Source organism: Rhinolophus hipposideros (genome assembly GCF_964194185.1).
Source record: "Rhinolophus hipposideros genome assembly, chromosome: 15".
Lineage (NCBI taxonomy): Eukaryota > Metazoa > Chordata > Mammalia > Chiroptera > Rhinolophidae > Rhinolophus > Rhinolophus hipposideros.
The window spans coordinates 57898713-57921398 of NC_138061.1; the positions used below are offsets into that span (position 1 = coordinate 57898713).

Sequence of the window (22686 nt, forward strand, 5' to 3'; positions counted from 1 at the left end):
TCCTTAAATGTCCTATCTTCAAATATAGTCACATGGGGGTTAGTTTTTTTTTTTTTATAGTTTATTGGGGTGACAATTGTTAGTAAAATTACATAGATTTCAGGTATACAATTCTGTATTACATCATCTATAACTCCCATTGTGTGTTCACCAGGGGGTTAGGGTTTTAACCTGTGAATTTTGAGGGGACACATTAAATCTATAACATGGTATAAGGAATAGGTCTTGGTAAATAACAGCTTCTTTTTCTTGAACAATGATCCGATATGCTTCTTTTTCAGAAGTCAGGATTCTGGCTACGAAGTTCACGAAGAACACATTTGCTAGAAAAAGAGTCAGTGTCTTCACTGGAATTTTGGGCTAGGATTCCATTTAGATATTTTTAATGTGTAGCATTGTAGACTTAGGAGTTGAATCCATGTTCTTTACTGACTGGTTGCTGACCTCTCTCCAATTGTGAATGTATAGGAGAGTGGTTTATAGACCACCACACCTTTGGGCCTTTGTCCAGTCTGTAAATGGATTGAGCAAGGGTTGCTCAATGTCTGCTTGTTTCACCATGGATATAGCTTTAGGGGTTCGTAAGTTGCTTTGGAATGATTTTTGGAGGCCACAACATGTCTAAACATCAGTTATTCTCACATGGACCATCCATAGCGCCTGGCACATCATCACATACTAAAATCATTTGAGTAAATGAAAGAACAGATGACACCTATTCAAGTGCCAGCTCCAGAGGGAATATGTGAGAGTGTACTAGAAGTTGATGAGCCAGAAGTTTAAAGTTGAATATATTTATCCTTGAAGATTGCTTTAGCACTGCTTATTTTTGGAATTCTATAGATTCTGTTGTTGGCACTTGTTTGTAGTACTTTTTTATAAGCAGCCCATTTTGAGAAGTGAAAAAAAGTTCATGCAGACTGAAAATTTGAGCCATGTTCCACACAATTGCTCTGTCCCAAGAAGCATATGTGTAAAACAGAGTAAAGGATAAAGCAGCTGGATAGCTGAGGGTTATGGAGCCTGAAAGATGGCTGTTCCAAGAGCATGAAAGGACATTTCAGCTCTTTCCATTTTTGCTGAGACTTACTGACAGTGACCTCTTTTTTCCTTGGCCAGTGTTGGGGTGTTAGTTTATTGAGGAGCTGTGTTCTACTGAAAAACAAGCTTTTTTTTTTTTTAAAAGAGTTATACCTGTAAGAGAAGAATTTATGTTAATTCTATATCTATCATGCATTCTTATATAAGTGTCACCTTTCCTGGGAGTGTAATTAATTTACATTTCTGCTGCATTTTTTTTTTCTTTTGTCTCATTCACCCACAATAAAGGTAAGAAAATCTAAAGCTTAGATTTTTTTTTTCTTTTTAATAAGAATGACTTTAAAATTACATTTTAGGTGCATATTATTAGTTTGGGACAGATTGAAACAGAAGACCTCCTGAACAGACATCCATAAACAAAGAGAGTTCATAATATATATTTGTAGCACAGGCAGGGCCATTTTTAGTTCTCTTATCAAATCAAGAGTGACTCTAAAGAATGAGACTAAATATATTCACCACATAGAATAATCTGTCTTATTTCTTCACAGTAACCCCTGAGGCACATGACATTTCTGGTCCTAAAACCAAATGTCTAATGTGCTTTCACATTGGCAATGTCACCTTATACCATTTCAAATCTTTCCTTATATGTCATCAGAGAAAAGAGACTTCTGGAAGCCAAGATTACAGGTCATGGAAGCCTCACGGCGGGCATTCCACTCTAGGAAGCTGGAGATCTGTGCTCTTGGCTTCTGGTCCTATATGAGCTGGGCTCGACAGCTATGGTCCTGTATGACCACGGCCTTCACCAATAGCTTTTATCCTGAACCACACCTAGCTTCTGGAGTCTGCCTGGGCTACAGATTTCCCAGTGTCCATTCATTCTCTTTCTCCCACTTTCCTGTTAACATTTCTTTACAGTTATGAAACATTTTGGCTGCAATTATTTTCCACATACGGGATTATTTCCTAAATATGCATCTGTTATGAGCAACACCTTAATGGGAAAGCCCAGTTCTGGCACCATTCTTTAAAAATTGTGCTTTCCTGGACCAACATTAATTTATATTTTTATTTATAATGGTAAGTAGTACCTGTAAAGAAAAATTTGAAAATCCTGAAAAAAAAATGGAAAGACAAGGGTCATATAAAATTATGTTTAGTTATATAATTCTTACACTATTGTTACTGTTTTTCTGTATTTTTCATGATATAAACTTTAATGTGTTTATGGTTATGACTGCATAATTCACTTACATATCTTTACTTTTTTATTTATCTAACATTATATTATAATCAAATTTATAATCAATTTAACAGATGCTTCATAAACATCACTTTCATAACTGCATAAAATCCCACTGTGTGGCTCCAGTATAATTTGTGTAACCATTCTATTAATGGGAAATGTGTGTGTTTTAGTGCTTCCACTCCTGTATATAACATGGCATTACCTATCTTTCGACAAAAGATCTTCTCCATATTTAAGATAGTTTCCTCTAGGCAGATTTCATGTAGAATTCCTAGAGTAAAAATGAGAAACATTTATAAGCCTTTAGGTCAAGAATGCCTTTCTAATCCGTTGTCCTGTCTCTGGCTACACCTCCTTGACTGCGGTTGCAGGTTTATCCATCTGGCTTCCTAAGTAGTCAATGTAAATATACACCAACTTAACATCTGAAGCGCAATGCACACTGGAGTTGTTAGCGTACTGTGAATTTCTCTTAAACAGCATTGCTGGTGGCCGTCAGTAGATATAATTGTGTGAATGACTCTGTTGCCCACTCCTCCATTTAACAGCACAGTTCCCACCATGCACTGGTTCCACCTATGCTTTCTCCTAAACGACATTCTAAGCTTGTCTCTCTCGTTTCCTGGCTTTGGTATTTACTGCGGCGTCATCTCATCATCAGCAATGAGCAGACCTATACAACAGAATCTTACTCAACTGTATTTGTATGGCTCTAAAACTGGGCCCCTTCCTATTTATTGCTGTCCTATGGGTGCAGCTCTGCCCGGTGCAGGCAGTGAAACCCTCACTGCCGCCCCCTGTGCCCACAGATACTCCTGGACCTGGGTGCTTTGGTCTCCAATACCTCCCCCTCCTTTCACTTGGCCCCTTTTCTCTTCTTACTTTTGGCCTGGCACTTGTGCAAGTGGAGGCGATTTTATAGCTTCCCCTAGCTTTTCCTTAAAAATTAACATTTCCAGGTTGAATGCTATTTTTTACCATTTCTGAATTATATGAAAAGCTTTGGTTCTTTGGTTCTTTCTAGACCACACTATTAACATGCCCCATAGGCTGTAGACCCATTGGATTGGTTTTAATTCAGCATTTCCTAAACTATGCTTCTGTGGAACTGAAATTTCAGCAGGATCCAGGAACAGAGGTTTCCATGGTCAAATAAGCTGTGAAATGTGTTTCCTAAATTTTTCTCTTGAAGTTTTGCATTCACATTACCATATCTGAAAGGCTGGAGACATAAAAAAGAAAGAAAATATTTTAACCTGGTCATTCCCCACTGAAGACTTGTTGGCTTTTTTTTTCTCTCTTCCTATTTTTTCAGGGCTGTACCTATAGTAATTTTTTTGTTCCTTAAAACTTTTTTGGAAAAAGCTGCTTTGACCATTCAGTCTGTTTATGGAAGTGGCTAAAAATAATGCCCCCCCTGATTGGAGATGAGGTGTGTACATGTTGCTGTTTATCTGAACCCTTGAATATTTGAACAGTATAATCTCCATGTGGTACTGACTGGCTGCGGTGCAGAGGAGAGTGGTAAGCTGGACACAGTGAGGAGTCTGAGTGGGAAGACGTACCTGAGAGGGAACAGACAGATCCTGGGCCTGCCACCCCCACACCACTGGCTGGCAGAGAGCCAGGGGCCATGTAAGGCAGAGAAGTGTGAGCATTTCCTGGGCAGTTGTTTGCCCACTGGTAGGAATGCCTGAAGTTTGATTTATCAGAACAGCGTTCCTATAAAGTTGTCTGTCACCCAGAGGGCATCATAAGGATGCTTTAAGTACTGAGGAGGGATCATTGATTTCTTTGGAGCAAGTGCTCATCCTTTCACAGCTGGGGAACTGCTTTGCTGTGAACTAGAATTTCAGTTCGATGTGAAATTAATCAGCTTTCAGAGCTCTAATTTTTGACTAAGACACTGTGTCAGTGTGTTTAGTACATGCTGTGTTTGAGCCTGGAATCCTACGCCCTGCATTTGTGTAGCATCGTGACACTACCACCTGCCTGTCGCATTACCATGGGGAACAAAGGGACTAGGGAGAGGACAGTTTCTCTTCTGCCACTCTATGGTTCTTCATCACAACTTAAATCCAGGGATGATCTCTCACAGGCTGACATCTGGAAGGGACCTTCCTGGCTATCTAGTGCAAACCACTACCTAATGGAAGAAATTCTTCCTAATGCCCAGGATTCCTGGCTGGTCCATCCTATGTTTGCATACCTACAATGAGGGGGAATGCACCACATTACAAGGTAGCCTAAGGTTATGTTTTGAATCACATTCAGGCTTTGTGCGATTTCTCCTTTCCTGGATAAGCTAAAAAAGGCAGATTGCAAATTGCCTTATCTCTGTACTAGCATGAGATTAACATCACAGGGACATTCAGTCACTTTTCTTATGTTTAATGGCTCTGATGTGATCGATTTGTATATTTTGATCTTGGATGCTTGGAAAGCCATATATAGAGAAAGAAACTGACTTTTGTGATCTAACACTATCTGCCAAAAATCTAATCTCTTGAGGCAATTTTAAATTAGAAAGATGCATATGTCTTCCCAAGAAACAGAATTAGGCAAACATAGACATTTATATTTGGTGCAATATCCTCACCCTAACAACAAGAAAAAAAGAATGTTTTTCTTCTTATATAGGCAGTCATGCAGAAAGGATCAACAATCAGGTTCTTTAACATAATTTCTCAGTTTTCAAAATCTTACTTGCATAAGGAAACCAGTCTGTTTACAAAAAAGCTTTGGGTGTTGCAGTAACGTGTAATGGGAAGAACATAGTCAGACAAGTTTATGAATCAAGATATATTTCTGCCTCTGCTTCTATATTAGGTTAGATGGTCTGTGGCAATGGGGGAGAGAATATGAGTGAATCATGCCCCCTACCCTCAAGGACCTCACGATCTCCCTGAAGGGAGCCAGGAATGACAAACACCCACGAAAATAGCTGGCACTCGAGACAGTGATGCATGTTATAATAAAGATAGCAGGCAAATGCTGAGGAAGCAGGGAGGAGGCCAAGGTTAATGCCAGGTGGGAGGACTGGGGAAAAGTGCACAACTGAACTGACTGGGAGCTGTGCGTGGGAAAATGGATGGGATTTCTGAACATAGAGCTTAATGAGAGAGTATTACAACATGGAGGAATTTCCCTAGAGCATCTCTCAGTGCTGGAGGTAGGAGCTATCCAAACTCTGCAGTCAACATTCTCCAAGGATATTTTTCCTGGTACTGTGTCTGACCACTTTACCCAGTGTTAGAGTTTGGGGGATTTGAGTGTTTATTTTGTCCATAGGATAGTTTTAAGTATCTCATCATTTAGCATTTTGAGTTCCTGGGATCTTCTCACACCTGTTCAGAATAACTATGGGTAGGCCTTCCTGATTCTTATTTACCCCCTGCATTGATTTTCAATTTGGGGTGGAGTCTCTGCCAATCTCTTCTTTCCCTTTGTAGAACAATGTCTTGCCCCAGATAGGGAGGGGGAAATAAAAAATAACACACTTTTGAATGGCTCCTATCACCTTGCCTTGCTGGAAACACTAAAAGGAAAAGGGAGAGGACAGATGGATCTTTCAATCTGGTGAGTACAAAAAAGAGTTTCCTAGTGACCAGATGTATAAATAAGGGCAGTGGTTTCTCCATATGGACATTCTCAATGGTCATTTGTATTTGTTTATTATTTTTTCTCTAAAGCATTGAAAAAGTATGTGCTGTGTATTAAGGCTTGCCCTTACAAAGTTCACAGTCTGGTGAAGGGAAGAGAAACATGTAAACTAGCATTTACAGTGCAGTGTGATAAGGGACGAAGGGAATTTGAAATGCTGTCTCCTTCAGGGCAGATAATAGAGGCTGCAAATAATAGCTCAAGAAGACAATGTCTGAGCCAAACAAAAATTAGTGAGGGGCAAAAGAGGGCATTCAGGTAGTGAAGAAAATAGCACGTTTATTTACCTTAATTAAGTTTTCTTTGCAGGTAATTAAAACTGAATGACCTTGGGGATGTATAAGTATTTGATACACACTTAATATGAGATGGACACAAACGACACTGATACATGAGTGTGTACTGCAATGAAGATACAGGTGTCTGTATTTCAGTAATATCCATCCAATCTTACGAGATGCTGGAAACTTTTCAGTTGTCTAATGGAATAATATGAGTTTCTTCTAAAGTTCTCAATAAAAATGAATTCAAGCTTACCTTATACTAAAGTATACATTTTGAAAGGACACTACCAACAACTCCAACAGAAAAGATGATATCACAGCTCTAAGCCAGCATTAATTGAACACACACTGTGTGTTTTATATGCATTAGTTTATTGAATCTTCATAAAAACTTAGCTATTGGCTACTTGCTCAGATTTCATACTTCATGGCTTCCCCTTCTAATTGAATTCCAGTGGTGTTTTCATAATGTCCTTGAAACATGTGATACAATTCTATGTCTAGTTGTGAGGACTGAAATCATGGCTGCCCGTAATGAAGGAGCCCAGCCGAAAGATAAAACCAGTGACTGCTGAGCAGAATTATTCCTGGGTCCTGAATGATCCATTAAGATGTGGAATTAGACAACCCAGGAACCACCTCTTGTTAAGTGAGAGTGTCATTTTCCTTCTGATTTAAGCCATTTCAGTTGAGGTTTTTGTACTCTTTAGCCAAAATCACTCTAATTGACACTGGTAGGTGCTCTAATTATCCCCATTTTACAGATAAGGAAGCTGAAAGTTAAAGAAGTTGAGTCACCTATCCAAGATCATAGTTAAATATCAGAATTGGGATCAAATTCAAGTCTCTTCCTCCAAAACCTGGTGCTTAGTTTTTGTCTATGCTTGTCCTGCCTATGTAAATTTGTTTGAAACATATATCACCAAAGCACTTAAATCAATATGAGGCATTTCTAATACTTCAGATATATCAAATATATAATTGATAAGCAAGCCACCATACCTCAGAAGTTGGCAAACTTTTTCTGAAAGGTCCAGATAGTAAATATTTGAGGCCTTATGGGACATGTGGTGTCTGTCCCAACTACTTAATTGATTGTAGCTGAAAAGCAGCCATAGACAGTGTACCAATAAATGAACTTAGCCGTGTTCTAATATGATTTTATTTACAAAAAAAGGTTGCAGCCCACATTTAGCCTATGGACCATTTTCCTGACCTCTGTTCTGCAGAGGGTGCCGGAAAAAAAAAAATGTATACACATTTTAAGAAAGGAAAACTGTATTAAAATTGTAACACTCAATGTATACCCATAATAAAAGATGAATACAAGTCACATTTGACTTCTGCAATCACAAGAGGTGCTCAAAATGGTTACCAGCAGCATCCAGACACTTCTGATTACGGCAAACTACTACTTTAGTGATGCTGACCAAAGTGTCCACTTGTATACATTTGTTTGGCACCCCCGATATATAAACTAAATCTGATTTTTGGTTAAGGTTCAACAACTAGGATGGATAAAAGTGGTACTAGCTGTATACAAGAAGAAGCCATACAAACGGAAGAGAGGGGGAGATATGGACTCCCGGTGTGGGAAGGATAGACGATCTTCCCCTTGGTCAAAGAGGGTGAAGCTGTTCCTCCTTTGTAGTGCCAGTGAGGAAACAGCTCCCACCAGTGTAAATGGAAAGGGATCTCATGACTTTCACCGTTAGAGAAACAACCTTTGGAGGATTGCTAGCTTCTTATCTGTGCCTGATTTCAAATTTCTGTTCAAAATTCCAAATTGTCTCAGCACTGCTTTCAAAAACCACCATTTTATCTAATACTTAAATTATGGAATGATCCACAAACACTTTAATACGTAGCAGCTCTTTCTACAAATGGAGAGATAAGGGTCGGAAATGAACACATGATTATAGCTATTTGATTTCAGCTTTAATTGCTTTCCAGCAGGCTCAGAGAATGGGCCAATTTTCTCGAAACAATATTTGTTCAGAAACAGAGGTCTGGGAGTAAAGTTTTGCAATAATGCAAGGAGTTTTGAGGAAGGAAGTATTTGATGGGTTTTCCTTCTTTTTTCTCAACTGATTTACAATTTGTGTGCCTTTTTTTCAAAGGCCTGGCATGAAATTAACTGATTTTTATGCAGAATGTAAAATATTGAAGCATTTTTGTCCCCTTTTACCTATTAGCAAAGTGAAAATTTAAAAGAGGGTATCTAGAGAACCAATGTTGAAAGATAGGAAATTTCAGTTTTCACTCCTCCCACCTTCTGGTAAACACTGATCTACATTATGTTTCTGTGGATTTGCCTATTCCAGACATTTCACATAAATAAGATCATGCAATGTCTTTCTAACATATTGCAAGGCATACAAGAGAAGATAAAGAAATGTCTACCTTCTCTCACTGAGCATAACACTGTCAAGGTCCATTCTGTGGTAGCATATATCAGTACTTAGTATCTTTTATTGGTGAATAATATTCCATTGTCTGGATATATATATATATATATATACATATATATATATATATATGTATATACATATATATATTATCCATTTGTTACATGATGATTCCACTTTTTGGCTTTGAATAATGCTTCTGTGAACATTCATGCACAAGTATAACCATTCGTTTTGCCTGAACATTTGTTCTCAGTTCTCTTGGGTGTACACTTAGGAGTAAAATTGCTAGTTTACATGATAACTCTGTTTAACATTTGGGGGAATTGCCAAACTCTTGTACAAGCAGCTGGATTATTTTTCTTTCTCACCAGCTGGGTATGAGGTTTCCAGGTTCTCACATTCTCCTTGCCAACACTTGTTATTGTCCATTCTAGACTATCTGAAGTGGCATTTCACTGAGGCTTTCATTTTCATTTCCATAATGACTAATGATGTTTAACATCTTTTCATGTTTTTATTGGACTTATGTATATATATTCTTTCAAGCAATTTCTAATCAAATAGAAAGTTTTGAAGGAGAAAAGATGTAAGGTAAAATTAATATTTACTAGAACAGAGAGCCTATATTATTCCAATAGATGAGAAATATACTGTACACCTTAAGCAAAGGCGATGTTTTTATTATTTAGTTTTGGATGTCATTTTATTTACATGAATTTGTTTACTTATAATAAAAATGGACTATTAAAATAGTAAATGTAGTTGTTATTAAAATTAATATTTACTAGAAGTCAATAATGCATTGGGCCCTTAAACTCTTATAAAATGAATAAGTTATATCACGATAACATTTCATAAATTTAGAAAAATTGAGAACTTGCTGAAAAGCAGGTGGACTTGGTCGAGCCCAGAGTCAAACAAGATCCACAGACATTTCCTATGTGCCACGTGTAGTTTAGATATCCATTTGTTTTCTGCATTTGCAAAGATTAGTAAAACAACCATGACTGAAGCATCAATCCCTCTCTTCTCTGGCATTTGCAAAGATTAGTAAAACAACCATGACTGAAGCATCAATCCCTCTCTTCTCTGGCAAAAGACAAAACAAAAACAAAAACAAGCAAACAAAAAAAACTTTGAAGAATAATACAGAAAGGCCTCAATTCTTTTGCCAAAATCAGTGCAGTAGCGGAGTTGCAGGCTGTGTACCCTTGTGATGTCATCACATTCTTGGTGAGGGCATCCCATTCTTTATTAATCTAGTCTGTTCATAGCCAATGGGGAGTCTGTGAGCTGCCCTACACGGAACATCTTTATATATGAAGCTCTGGAGTCATATCCAGCCTCCAAACAACGACTAAGAAGTCAGCAGTTCTGGGTGTTAGGAGTTTGTTTGCTCTTCCTCTCCCCTGCCCAGCACTTAGCAGAATGGCCTAGGAGCTGGACAGTCAGACATGCTTGTGCCTGGGGCACAGCCACATGCCACGTGATCTCCGAATTGAATTCCTCACTTGTCCCCCAGGAACCAGCACAGTACTCAACAGACTTATACTAAAAACGACGTGATAGATTGTTAAATAAATAAGTGATTTTAATTGGCATCATCCGGAGACATTGCAGAATTGGATACTAAGTTGGCGCACCATTAAATATGTGTTCACTTCCTTAGTAAAAGGTGAAGAAAAGAAAGAAGTGCTTGGTGCCAAGCACTGCATAAGATCTGCGGCCAACTATTGTCTCCTTTTCTCATTTTAGGTTTCATGAAACCTCAGGAATTTTACGTTTTTAGATATTCAGTGGACTTATGTTCAAAATGCCAGGAAGTAGTAGCAACGTTAGAATACAAACCCAGATTTCCAAAGGTATATTGCAAAGCATTAAGTCAGATCCTTAGGCCTGGGCATGCTGATGCCATGTGCTGAAGGCAGAGCACAGAGTGCCCGGATGGTACATGGAAACAAGCCTTTCCCCACATGCTCAGGATGAGCCCACACTGTTACTAAGAAGACAGATGGGTGCAGAGGATGGGACTTCAGGAAGTACCATGAATGATGCATGGGATACTTTCTGAGAGGAGACTTGGGGAACGATGTGATTGTTTTGTAACCTGATTGTATATCCCTAAGACCTGGAGGGTGTCAAAATGATAAATGACTTAGGGAATGAAGGGATTCTAGGTTGTCTGTTTTGAACAAATGTGGCATTTTAGAGGTTAAAACTGCATTATTGGTTTTTCGCTGGCAATTTTTTGCCTTTTTGTAACTTTTTTTTTTTTTTGTAAGTTTGGACATGTTGAAGTTCAAATGCCTTAAGTTTCCAAGGGATCTTTTGCTTTCAGTATATTTCTGATGTCCCTTCATGTTTTTTTGATCCTGATACGTTGGTGGTCTGTTTGCATTTTCTTTCCTCCTTGTGTGAACTTCTCATTGCCATGATTTCTAGGAAGTTGTACCTCTCCTACCTGATTTAGCATTCTTCTCTTGTGTGTCTTGTAATATGCTAGCTAGAGTAGGGCCTCGTGATACATGACAGCTTGAAGACATAATCCTGTACATGAGCAGCTATCTGTTAGTCTTCTACAGTACTTTAATATAATTTTCATAATTTTCGCAGTCTGCCAGAATGAATACTCCCTGAAATCTCTTTGACAATTTCTTTTGGAAACTTCCCTTGATTGCATTTTTTTTTTTTTCATATCCAGAATTATAGACAAGAGACCAAGGGATGGGAGTTGTGGCTATGGGTAGAGATTGGCATTGAGGGCATTATGCTAAGTGAAGCGAGTCAGAGAAAGACAAATACTGTATGATATCACTTATATGTGAAATCTAAAAAAGCCCAACTCATAGAAACAGAGAGTAGAATGGTGGTTAATTTCAGTCTCTTAAAGAACCCAACTAAGCATACAGCAGAAGTAAAAAACATGTTTCCTATGCAAAGACAGCATTAAGGTAAGTCTAGTTTCCACCCTTTCCAAGCCCTTCTTACACAGAAATGACTGCAAAGCCACCAAGCCACTGCTGTCAAAGCTGCCCTTTCTGTGAACTCTTCTAGAATGTTATTTCTACTTCTGCAATGACTCTTGACCTAGTTAGCAAATGCATAAGCAGAGGTTCAAACCAAGCCCTATGTAGCTGCAATGCCCATGCCTTCTTTATGCCCCATGTAGAGAAGGAGGTTCTTGGATTTCTGAACATGAAAATAGAGGATCTAAATAAGAGCTAAGGATATTAAGGGGAAAAAATAGGGTTTTCAATAAGTAAGGTGAGTGATATTCATTTTTATGAAGGCATTTGGAGAATCATTTCAACGTCTAGACATTATTTCAAAGTTATAGTAGCATGAAAAGGAACTTTGAAAGATACAGTCGTAGAAATTCCCAGTGTTGAGCACTGTCTTTTTTTTAGGTTCTCTACTCATCTACCTCCTCCCAGTACCTACCTTACAGTGTTTCAGTGCGTTGCACCTCAGAAAAATGGATGTTGGGTGGATAGCTGAAAAGATGAATGGATTACTGACAAATATGGCTTCCTACTTGCATTAACTTTACTCAGAATAGAGTGATTAATAGAGTTTGGCAAGGAGAGGCTGGAATATAAACACCTTAGAAGAGTGTAAGACTCAGTCCTTGTGGAACTGCGGAGTGCTGCCGATGAACAACGGTCTTTATGGAGGTTTGCTCCTCTGGTTTTCATCCCTACTTTTCCATCACTATCCGTGAAATCCTGAGATTATTGTATGATCCTTCTGTGCTTCAGTTTTTCTTCTGAAAAACCGAAGATATGTATGTCTGATTAGTAGGTTTATTTCAAACATCATTCTCATACATTAACTTTTAAGGTCTCTATTGTCCTAAGGTTGTCTGGTTTGAATTATTATAACTAAAACCGCTAAAGACAAACTTAGAGCATGAGAGGGTCTGCTATATAGCCTTATGCTTCATTAATTGTGTGGACTGTTAAAATACTGCAGTGGTTTTATTCTAGTTGGTAAAGAACCTCTGCTCATATCTGCCTGAATGAAGTTTCTCCATGCCACACAGGAGGCCCTGCAGCAGATTTTCCAAACTTCCTAAGTCCCAATCCAGAGACCGGAGAATTAATACCTGGCCCCACTAGGGGTTTCCAGGACCCCCTCTAGCTATGGACACCTTTATTCTAATTAGTCACGTCATTTCCATATCACTTATTAAATATTTGGAATATTATCTCTGCTCATACTTTACAGGGAAGAAATTTGAATCTGGGAGAAAGTTACTGAGTAAATCAACATATCAATGTGTGTCAAAAATATTAAATTGTTTATTTTTCACTTGAAACTCATGAACATAAAAAACTGATGAGCTGATGATTAACTGATTATTATTAGCTGATTATTAATAACTGATAGCTGATATTAACTGATAGCTGATTATTAAATAACTAATGGATGATTATTAGGAGTCAGCTTCAGGTCCATTTATATAAGCATATACATGTTTCATTTATCTCCAAAAATATTACTGATGTGGAGCTACAAGGTGGTGGTCACCTTATCAGGCTGATACGTGTGTACCTGTGGTGTTGGTATAATCATCACTGTTATAACTATTATAATACTTAGTCACTCAGAAAGCGTATGTGAACCATCTACTGTGTTTCGGGCCCTGATAGAAATTATGGGGACCTAGAGATGGGCTTGCCAGGACCCCAGTAACTCATAGGCTTGTTTAGAAAAAGTGTGGTGAACAGACATGTAAACAGTTAAACTGCAATTTGGAGTGATTACAAAGTGTTACTGGAGTTCTAAATACTGACAGCTACTTCCAAACAAAGGATGTGAGGACGGCTTCAGAAAGAGCTACATTTTACATAGGTCTTAAACAATTAGAAATAGTTTGCCAGGCTGAGACCTATCTGCTGCGTATAGGTCAATGGAACAGTATATGAGGTAGGACAATTAAGTTCTCAAACTTGTTGCAATGACGTTGCTAACCATTTTTGGTACCAGAGGGATAATTCATTATGAATTTGTATCAACTGGACAAACAGTTAACCAATTTTACTACAGTAGTATCTCAGTTTTCGAATGTCTCCATTGATGAACATTTCGGTTTACTAACGCCGTACATTTTATGGATCTATTGTATCATTAGATAGTAAAATTCATGCTAAATTTGCAGTTTTAGGGGTTGATTTTAAAGGTCTGGAATGGATTAATCTATTTTGCATTACTTTCTATGGTGAAACCATGCCTCAGTTTTCGAAAAGTTTCAGAACTCAAATGGTCTTCTGGAACAGATTATGTTCCTGTTGACTGAGCAGAACACTGTCAGTGGGGCACGGGAAGACTAGATGGGCAGCTGCTGCTGCATGGGCAAGGGGTGTTCACCCACTAAGTCACATAAAGTACATAGGGAAAGATGTCACAGAGAATGAAACACTGTCCACATCATGGATAGCCTTCCTGTTTTGAAAGACATTCTTGCGTGAAAAAACAAATCCCATCAGAACGTTGCTTAGGGGTGTTTTATGGGACTGATAGCTTTGTCATTGAGGCTTAAAAGGGCATCTCTTTAAAAACCTCCATGGACCTGGCTTGGAAGATAGGACAGACCTGAGTCTGTTAGCTGAGGTGTCTGTACTGGAGAAGCTTGGAAGGCCCCAATCACATAACCTCAGTGTGCTCCTTCTCTTTGGAAATCAGTATCAGCTGATCACCGACAAGATTCTTTCCTTGGCTGTAGGTATTGAAATTTCTGTACACATGCTACTGCATGTGTAAGGGAGCGTCTGTCAAAGTGGGAAATGGTCCAGCTGGCAGCCAGACTGTGATGTTTCCCAATGAGCACACAGAATGTCCCACCGAGCTACTCTGTGACTTTATTGGGAACCAGACAGAGATAAGGCCACTTTGCAACCATAACAAGATGTCATAGCTCTTCTGTCTGATATAAGTGATTGCTGCTACTGTGTCTATGACAAGCCCTCTTGTGTTCATCTTGCATCCTGAATATCTCAACTATTGATTCACTATAATGTGCCCTTGCTTTCTTGAAGGTTAACTCAGCCTATGGGGTGGTCAATTCACAATTCAAACACCCTAGTAAGGCTGTTGTGCTAGAAGGAATGATGTCTCTATGGGAATTTTAAAAATCTCATCTATAATAGGTATAAGTCTATAATTCAGGGTGTGAGGATACTTCTTTAGTCCATGCTGGCTGCTGTAACAAAATGCCATAGACTGGGTGGCTTATAAACAACATACATTTATTTCTTATAGTTCTGGAGACTGGGAAGTCCACATGCAAGGCTCCACCATTCGGTATCTGGTGAAGTCCCACTTCCTGGTTCACAGACATCTGTTTTCCTGCTTTGTCCTCTCTTGGTGGAGGGGCCAAGGGAGCTCTCTGGTGTCTGTTTTGTAAAAGCACTAATCTCTTTCATGAAGGTTCCACCCTCATGATCTAATTACCTCCCAAAGACCTCACCTCCTACTGTTGTTACATTGAATGTTAGGATTTAACATAGGAATTTTGGGGCAGGACACAAATATTCATTCTATTGCAGTATTCATTCAGTATATCTTTATTGACTATTAACTGTTGGGCAACTGGATAACTACTAGCAACACACCACACTACACCCACACCCACACACACACACACACACACACACACACACAAACAGAAACCGTATGGTCTATGGGACACACCAATGAAAATAATGACCTTATGGTCTATTGGACACACCAATAAACAATAATGGTTATTGTTTCTAGTTGGGGCTCTGGGAATTTCTCCTAGGGTGAGATTCATTTTTGTTAGACTTTGATAAATTAGCTCAAAGCCTGGGTTTCTGAGGCCTAAATGTCATCTGTAGCTCAAGGCTATGAGTAGCAGTCAACAATATCTCTGCGTATAAGAATGAAAGACAAAGAGAGATTTAAAAAAAAATAGGGATTTGGGCTTTGGCCTAAATGGAAGATGTGTCCATGAGAAGAGCCTTGGGATTTTGTAGAGGGCAGAATTGTCTAATGGGAATTTATTTTTTCTGCTGAATGTTTCACTGTCTCATTCATGCGCTCTCGATGAAGTCTATAGATTACTGTGAGAGTATGTGGAGTTCAGGGTGCTCCCTTGCAGAGGGGAGTGTTTACAATAGCTTCAGGGGACATGGACAGAGACCATTTGAAAGATTGTGACCTAAGCACTGACAATTGCCGGGGGCAGGGTGCAGGTGTTACGTATGAGAGGAGGACAGAGCCGGGCAGAGCCTTAGAAGGATCTTAGTCTTATCACAAAGCCAGGGAAAGCCACCAAATGATTTTTCAGAAGGAAATGACGAGGCATTATATATTTTGCACACATTGTGCAAACTGATTGTAATGTGGGTAATTCATCTTAGGGTGTGAAGCATGAACGTAGGCAGGGCTATGAGGAGTTTTCCAGGTGAGATAAGATGGAAAGAAATGGTAGTTTGAAGACATGTTAAGTAGAATCATCAGTATTTGATGATTGCACTTGGAGGGTAAGGCGATGGATGGCTGCTACACTTCTGACGTGCACGGAGGGATCAGTGACCTGACATTAGTTGAGACCGAAAATCCTGAAGTAAGAAGGGGTTTGTGGAGGAAGAGCAAACGTTCAGTTTTCTACAAGTTGATTTTTAGGTCCCTTTGGGATATCCACTGGGCAGGGACAGGTAGGCAGGCGGGAGTTTAGAGAAACCCATGGGCTGCAGGTGTATATTTGGGAGTTATTGGTGTGTGGATGTTAACAGATGGGATCACCCAAGGCAGCTAGTTCTCTGAGGTTAGCATGAGAACTACCCAGAGAGTCCCTCCCTCCTACTTCCAGTAGGTTTGTAGTAGGGCTCATGAATTCTCATTACTAAGACACCCCGATTGTGCTGTTCTGTTGGGCTGAGGACCACATCTGCACTAGCACTCAGCTAGGGAATAAGTCAAAGTAAATGAACAAACAAGTAAAAATGCGGCTGGCAAGAGGCAATAGAGGGGAGTAAGTCAGGCTGCACTGGTGTAAGTCCAGAAGCTCCCAGCTAAGAGCCACTGACCTTAGCTTCAGGATGGAGTAAATTTGTAAGACTCAATTTCTCTATTTGTAGAATAAGAGTCATTGCATAAATGATGGCATAAATGCATACTGTTATTTTAAGGCCAAAACAGAACTACAGGAAATGCTTCTTAGCACAGTGCTGAGTATACTGTTAGTTACTTGAAGGCCAGTCCTTAAATAATCTGGCTTTTAAATGTAAATTGAAGGAGGCTGAGGTGACAAAAACCAAAAAAACAAGAAGAAAATCAAGACTACATGTGTGTTATCAAGGACTAGTTACTTAAGGACTGGTCTTCAAATAACTCTAACGTACACTCAGCACTGTGCTAGGAAGTATTTCTGATAGTTCTGTTTTGGCCTTAAAATAACAGTAAAACCAGTATTACACGGAATTTTGGAGGGACTTCTTTAAGATAGGAGGGGGGTTGGAGTGGGTGGAAAAGGGAAGGCATTAAGAAGTACAAATTGGTAGTTACAAAATAGTCCTGGGGATGTAAAGTATAGGGGATATAATCAATAATATGGTAATAACTGTGTGTAGTACCAGATGGGTACTAGACTAGTCAGGGGAATAACTTTCTAAATTATATAAATGTTTAACCACTATGTTATACATTTGAAACTAATATAAAATAATCTTGAATGTCAACTCGAACTGAAATTTTTTTTAAAAGGGGTAAACATCAACAATGTTGTGATAGCTTGGTACTGTGTCCCACGGTTGGTAGACTTACCGGGGTGATCACGTCTTTAGCATAGGGAATATAATCAATAATGTGGTAATAACACTGTGTAGAGCTAGGTGGATACTGTTGAATAACTCTGCAGTACACCTGAAAGTAATATAATACTGTGCATTAGTTGTATTTTAATTTTACAAAATCTTAAAAAAAAAAAAAAAAAAAGACTGTGTGATAACACTGGAGCCAGTGAAGTTTTTCATGAAGGCAAAATGTGGCTACGAGTGTTAGAGTCTCTGAACATTCAAGCAAAATGGGAAAATAGATATTTGAGCATCCTTTGGATTTAGAGATGGCTAGTGACATATAGCCTAGAGCCCAGCCCTGGCCGTGGGCACCAGCACCCGTAGCTACTATTATAACTGTTACACCTGAAAGCAGTTTGTATCGGCGTGTGTGCGTGTGCAGGTAGCAGAGAGCATATTCAGCATTAGGATAAACTGCAATTCCCAAATAAATGCAATTCCACCGAGCAAGCTATGGCCTGTGAAGGTTTATTTAAGCGGCAGCCGAGTCTTTTCAAAGCAAGATTTCAAACTGGAAGGTGGTAGGTAGGTCATGCAAATTTAATAAGAGTCCTTTCTACATTTGCTGGGAGAATTGGTAGCTCTGGGATACATTAGGAACTGTCAGTCCTCACAGCAGCCCCACAACTCAATTGAACTTTTAAATTCCTTGCCCAATACTCCCCATTTCTCCCATGCCAGCAAAGTGAACAATTGTCTGATCTCTGACAGCAGGAAGAAAGCTATCTTTGCCTCTCGCCAGCTGAGAAATGGTTTGTTTCCCTTTCAAACACTGCTGCATTCTTCTTGCAATTTTCCTTGACCATTAAATATTTTATAACTCAGGCTCATACCAATATTCTTTCCTGGGTTCCCGATAAATGACAGATTCAACAGGGAATTTTAATTTATGGTAGCAGTTTCATTTGCACTGCTCCCACAGAAACTGCTGGAGTCAGTGACCATATTTAAATGGTTTCTAGCCTGTGAAGGTACTTTTCTGATTTCTAAAAGCTTTTATACCGCGTCACCGGATTTTTAACTTTTCTTGGAGAATTGTTGTGTCATGAACCCAGTGGGGGAAGGAGAAAAACCTGCTTGATGAATCTGACATTTTCAAGCCCGGAGTGTGAAGAATTTATTTAGGGTCTATGCTATGCCTCATCATTTGTCTTCCTTGGGTGTTCCTTTCCTTCATATCTAGAATTCCTTTTCCTGTGCCAATGAAATCATTCCCCTCCAAGACTTAGCTCCAGTGCTAACCCTTTGGGAAGCCTTCACTGATAACTATAGCCTGAATTAAGCCCTCCCTTTCTTTGATTATTTACTGCAATTATTGTCGGTAATAGCCCAGTTAGCACTCTTGTTCCTGCAACAAAATCTGTGTTCTCACAGTGTGCTTGCAACTGTGCTGGCAACATAGAAAACCTCAATAAGTAATGTCCATGTTCAACTTAGTACTTAAGGGGAAATCCAGTCATTGTTTTAATTCATTAATAAATTAACTTTCATTGCAAAATCTGCAGGGATTTCTGTCTCCCAGCCTTACATATTCTTCCCATCTTGGCTTTAATGAATTAAGCACCACCACCTCCCACTGTGTGTTTAATTACTGTACTGATTGCTCACTATGCATGCTGCATGATGTGGAAAAAATACAAAACCTACAAGCAAAGCTCTCTCCCTGACCTCTCTCAGGATAGAGGCTAAAACCCATAAAAATATAAGGAAACACATTTAACTACATATAACTAGTGCCGGATAAGTGGTGTAGATAACTATGCAGCTCATGTGGTCCCAAATGAAAGGGAGCTATTAGTCCTGCCAGCAACAGCACTTCCTAAACCTGTGACCTTGACCTTTGGTCACGGTGTTTGGAAGACCCTTCCTTAGCACCATCTTTGTTCATCTTAAGCCTACCATTTATTATTCATGCTCTCTCTTTTAGAAAACCTTCCATATATACTGGGTGTGCCACAAAAATGTATTTTTAAGAGACGTTATCTCTGCTCAAGCAGTAGTTTGCTGTAATCAGAAGTGTCTGGACGCTGATGGTCACCACTTTGAGCACTTCTTGTAATTGCAGAAGTCAAATGTGACTTGTATTCATCTTTTGTTATCAGTATATATCGACTATTACAATTAATACAGTTTTTCCTTTCTTAAAATGTGTATACATTTTTTGGCACTGTGTGTGTGTGTGTGTGTGTGTGTGTGTGTGTGTGTGTGTTTTCCCTCATTCCTTCCCTCCACTCTGTAGAGTTGTTTTTTGCTCCTCTTATATAATTCTATATAGTCTACCTAAACTGCTTTTGGAGCTTCTTCAGATCCTAAATTCTAACCATGTATTCATTTCCAAGATATTATTTTTAAAGGTAGAGTTTTTGTTTTATGTTAACAAAAACATGTACATTTTTCAATACAGAATTTTCTATAGGAAATGCTCATGTATGAAAAGATCATCCTTCTGTAGGGATCTATTGTGGGCCCTTCTGTGTCAGATCACCCATGAGACGGTGGATCAGAGAGGTGAAGACCCGCTCTGCCCACCTGGATCTCCCATTTAGATGGGAGACTCATGAGCTGACACGGTGAAGAGAATCATGTCTGATAAGGAAGCGTTCTGGAGTAAGGGAGAGCACTGAAAGACAAATGGGAATTCATGGGAATATGAGGCCCTTCCTGGTTTACCTACATCCGTATAATTTTTGAAGACCATAAAAACGTCCATAACAGATTTATTTACCAAATTACATTCTTAGAACTAGAAAGTGCTTTTTAAATTTTAAATACATGACAGAATATTTCCATATACCATAGACATCTTAGTGTATTACTTTCTTAAAAGTGATACAGTTTTGAAAAAATAAAAACAGGTTCCAAAAGTGTTGGACAAGTTAACAGATGAGAGTTCTATATCTGACTATAAGGTACCTCAAGGTTATTCAAGGCCATCACTTTCATAGTTTCGAGGTAGATTCTTTTCCATTATCTCATTCTCATGAATGTCCATGTTTCCCCTTCAGAAAAAGGGGAAACACCATGGATTAGGACACCATGTGTCATCTTAGGGCACAGAAGGAAAATAAGAATTGCACTTTATATTTTTATCTCACTTTTTATTAATATTCTATTTGATATGCTTGTAATATGCCTCATATGTTACATATTAAATAAATAGATACATGCATACGCTTATAAACAACTATGTGAGTATTGGCGGCCATCATCCAAAATGATGAATGTGTCTTTGCTGGGCTGTGTTTGGTTGTAACTAATAGAAAACCTGACTAACATGACTCGAGCCCAGTATACTTATTTAGTTTACAAAAGTGTAGGTGGCCTTCGAGTCAGTAGAGCAGCCTAGTGAATTTATTAAGGAATTTTTCTCTCTTTCCATCCCCATATTTGGCATAATGCCTTCCCAGTGTAAATTATCACTTTCTGGTGGGTTTTATTTACCTTACCCAGTGTCTGTGATTTTAGGTGAGTAGTGCCGTATGGATACCACATAATGAAATGCTCAGGTACAATTTTAAGATTTCAAATGTATTCATAATTACAGTGTATTTGCCTATAAAAGGATTAAGCCCTAACTCCCATACTTTTATATTATATAAACTTATTAAAATATCTAATAATGTTGTTTTCTTTTAATTCGGTCAAGTTATTGTGAGGCATAAGCAGGTCAGGTGCATTGTAAATTAATTGTGAGCTTCTCTAAGCTCTGGAAATACGAATCCTGAGTAAACATTAAGCCTCACATCTCTGCACTCTCCCACCTTGGACATTTGCGGAGGCATTTACTTGGGTCTCTGATCTTCTGTAATGTGCTGATAGATGATAACGTGATAGAGAAAGCAGTTGGTAGAATGGGATGGGAACCACTGGAGACCATAGTTGTCAGATGGAAATTAATTGATTGTAATTGCTTTGCCATTGTGTTGCTCTTGGAGTCTGTAGCTTGTTAAAACCACTGATTATAAAAGAAAGATCTCACTTTTTATGCTGTAGGTTGTGTTAATGAAAAGCTGTTCTTAGAGGAATGATCAGTGACTATCAATAAATGGATAATAAGAAATTAAAGGAAAACTTAACTAACTGATCATGAATTAATATACTTCAGCAGTCAGAGTAGCAGCCAACGGTGTGTGGTGTTTCATATTGAATTTTTTGCTTGGAGCTCTTGAATTTTAAATATTTCCCATAGAAAGGGAGATTGATTCTGTGTAACTATTTATCACATACCGTCTTGAATAACAAATCTACAGTCCCTGTAGAGATGTCCTGGAAAACAGAAAATGTGTCTGTTTTGCAAGAGCCTTTACTTTGTGACAAAGTATTAACAGGCAGATATTTTGAAGTGCATAAAATAAGTTTCCATTGTATCTCCAAGAAAGAGGGGATTAGAAGTGGATTTTTCAGTGCTCACAGTATATGAGTGATATATGACTGTCTATGTGAATCTGAGGACAATGTTTGTTTTTGCAATGTTCATCAGTATTAAAATGAGTATACTGAAGTGACAGCATTAACGTGAAATTATATCTCACATTCCATTGTAACACGTGCATTAACTTCCATATGACTGTAAGGTCTTTTATGATCCTATTTTTCAACAGTGACATTTAAACTGTTAGTGATGTTTGAGTGATCAGATTTATTGAATATGTTTTTACTGAGTGACAATTATGATTAAGGCTCAACCTCTGGCCTCAAGGAACAGACTAAAGAAACAATTAAACATGTGAACAAATGGTTACCTGCAACACTGAATGCAGTGACACAAGCAATAAAATTACTGGAGGGACCCACGGGGAAGGTGATGTAAGTTCTGAAGGGTTTCAGAGTGTCTTCCAGCAGAGAAAAAGATGGTCCAGGAAGAAAGAGCAGTGTGACAGCTCCTGGCATTTGGGGAAATAGAACAATAGTTAGAAATTAAGTTGGGTGTTTTAGGGTACAAGATGATAAGATTAAGTCGGCAAAATTCCACATGGCCTATGTCCTTCTTTGCTCTTCTAAGGAATCTGGAGTTATTCCCGTGGGAATAGGGCCCACTGAGGCATTTTAGAGGTGGGAAGGACATGAGTGAGTTTCCTTTTAGGACAGTCACTGTCCCCTCAGTTTGGATGATGAGCAGGAAGAGGCTCATTGCGACCTACAGTTAGTAAGTTGGTACAATCGCCCGGGCTACTGAACATTAATTACTATTAGTCTACATTTGTGCAAAA

The 22686-nt window shown here is 38.7% G+C and overlaps 1 protein-coding gene across 10 annotated transcripts in view; it reads left to right on the forward strand.

Moving 5' to 3' along the window:
* Positions 1-22686, forward strand: part of NRG3 (neuregulin 3) — a 1094354-nt gene that overhangs the window by 439813 nt on the left and 631855 nt on the right. The window lies entirely within an intron of this gene.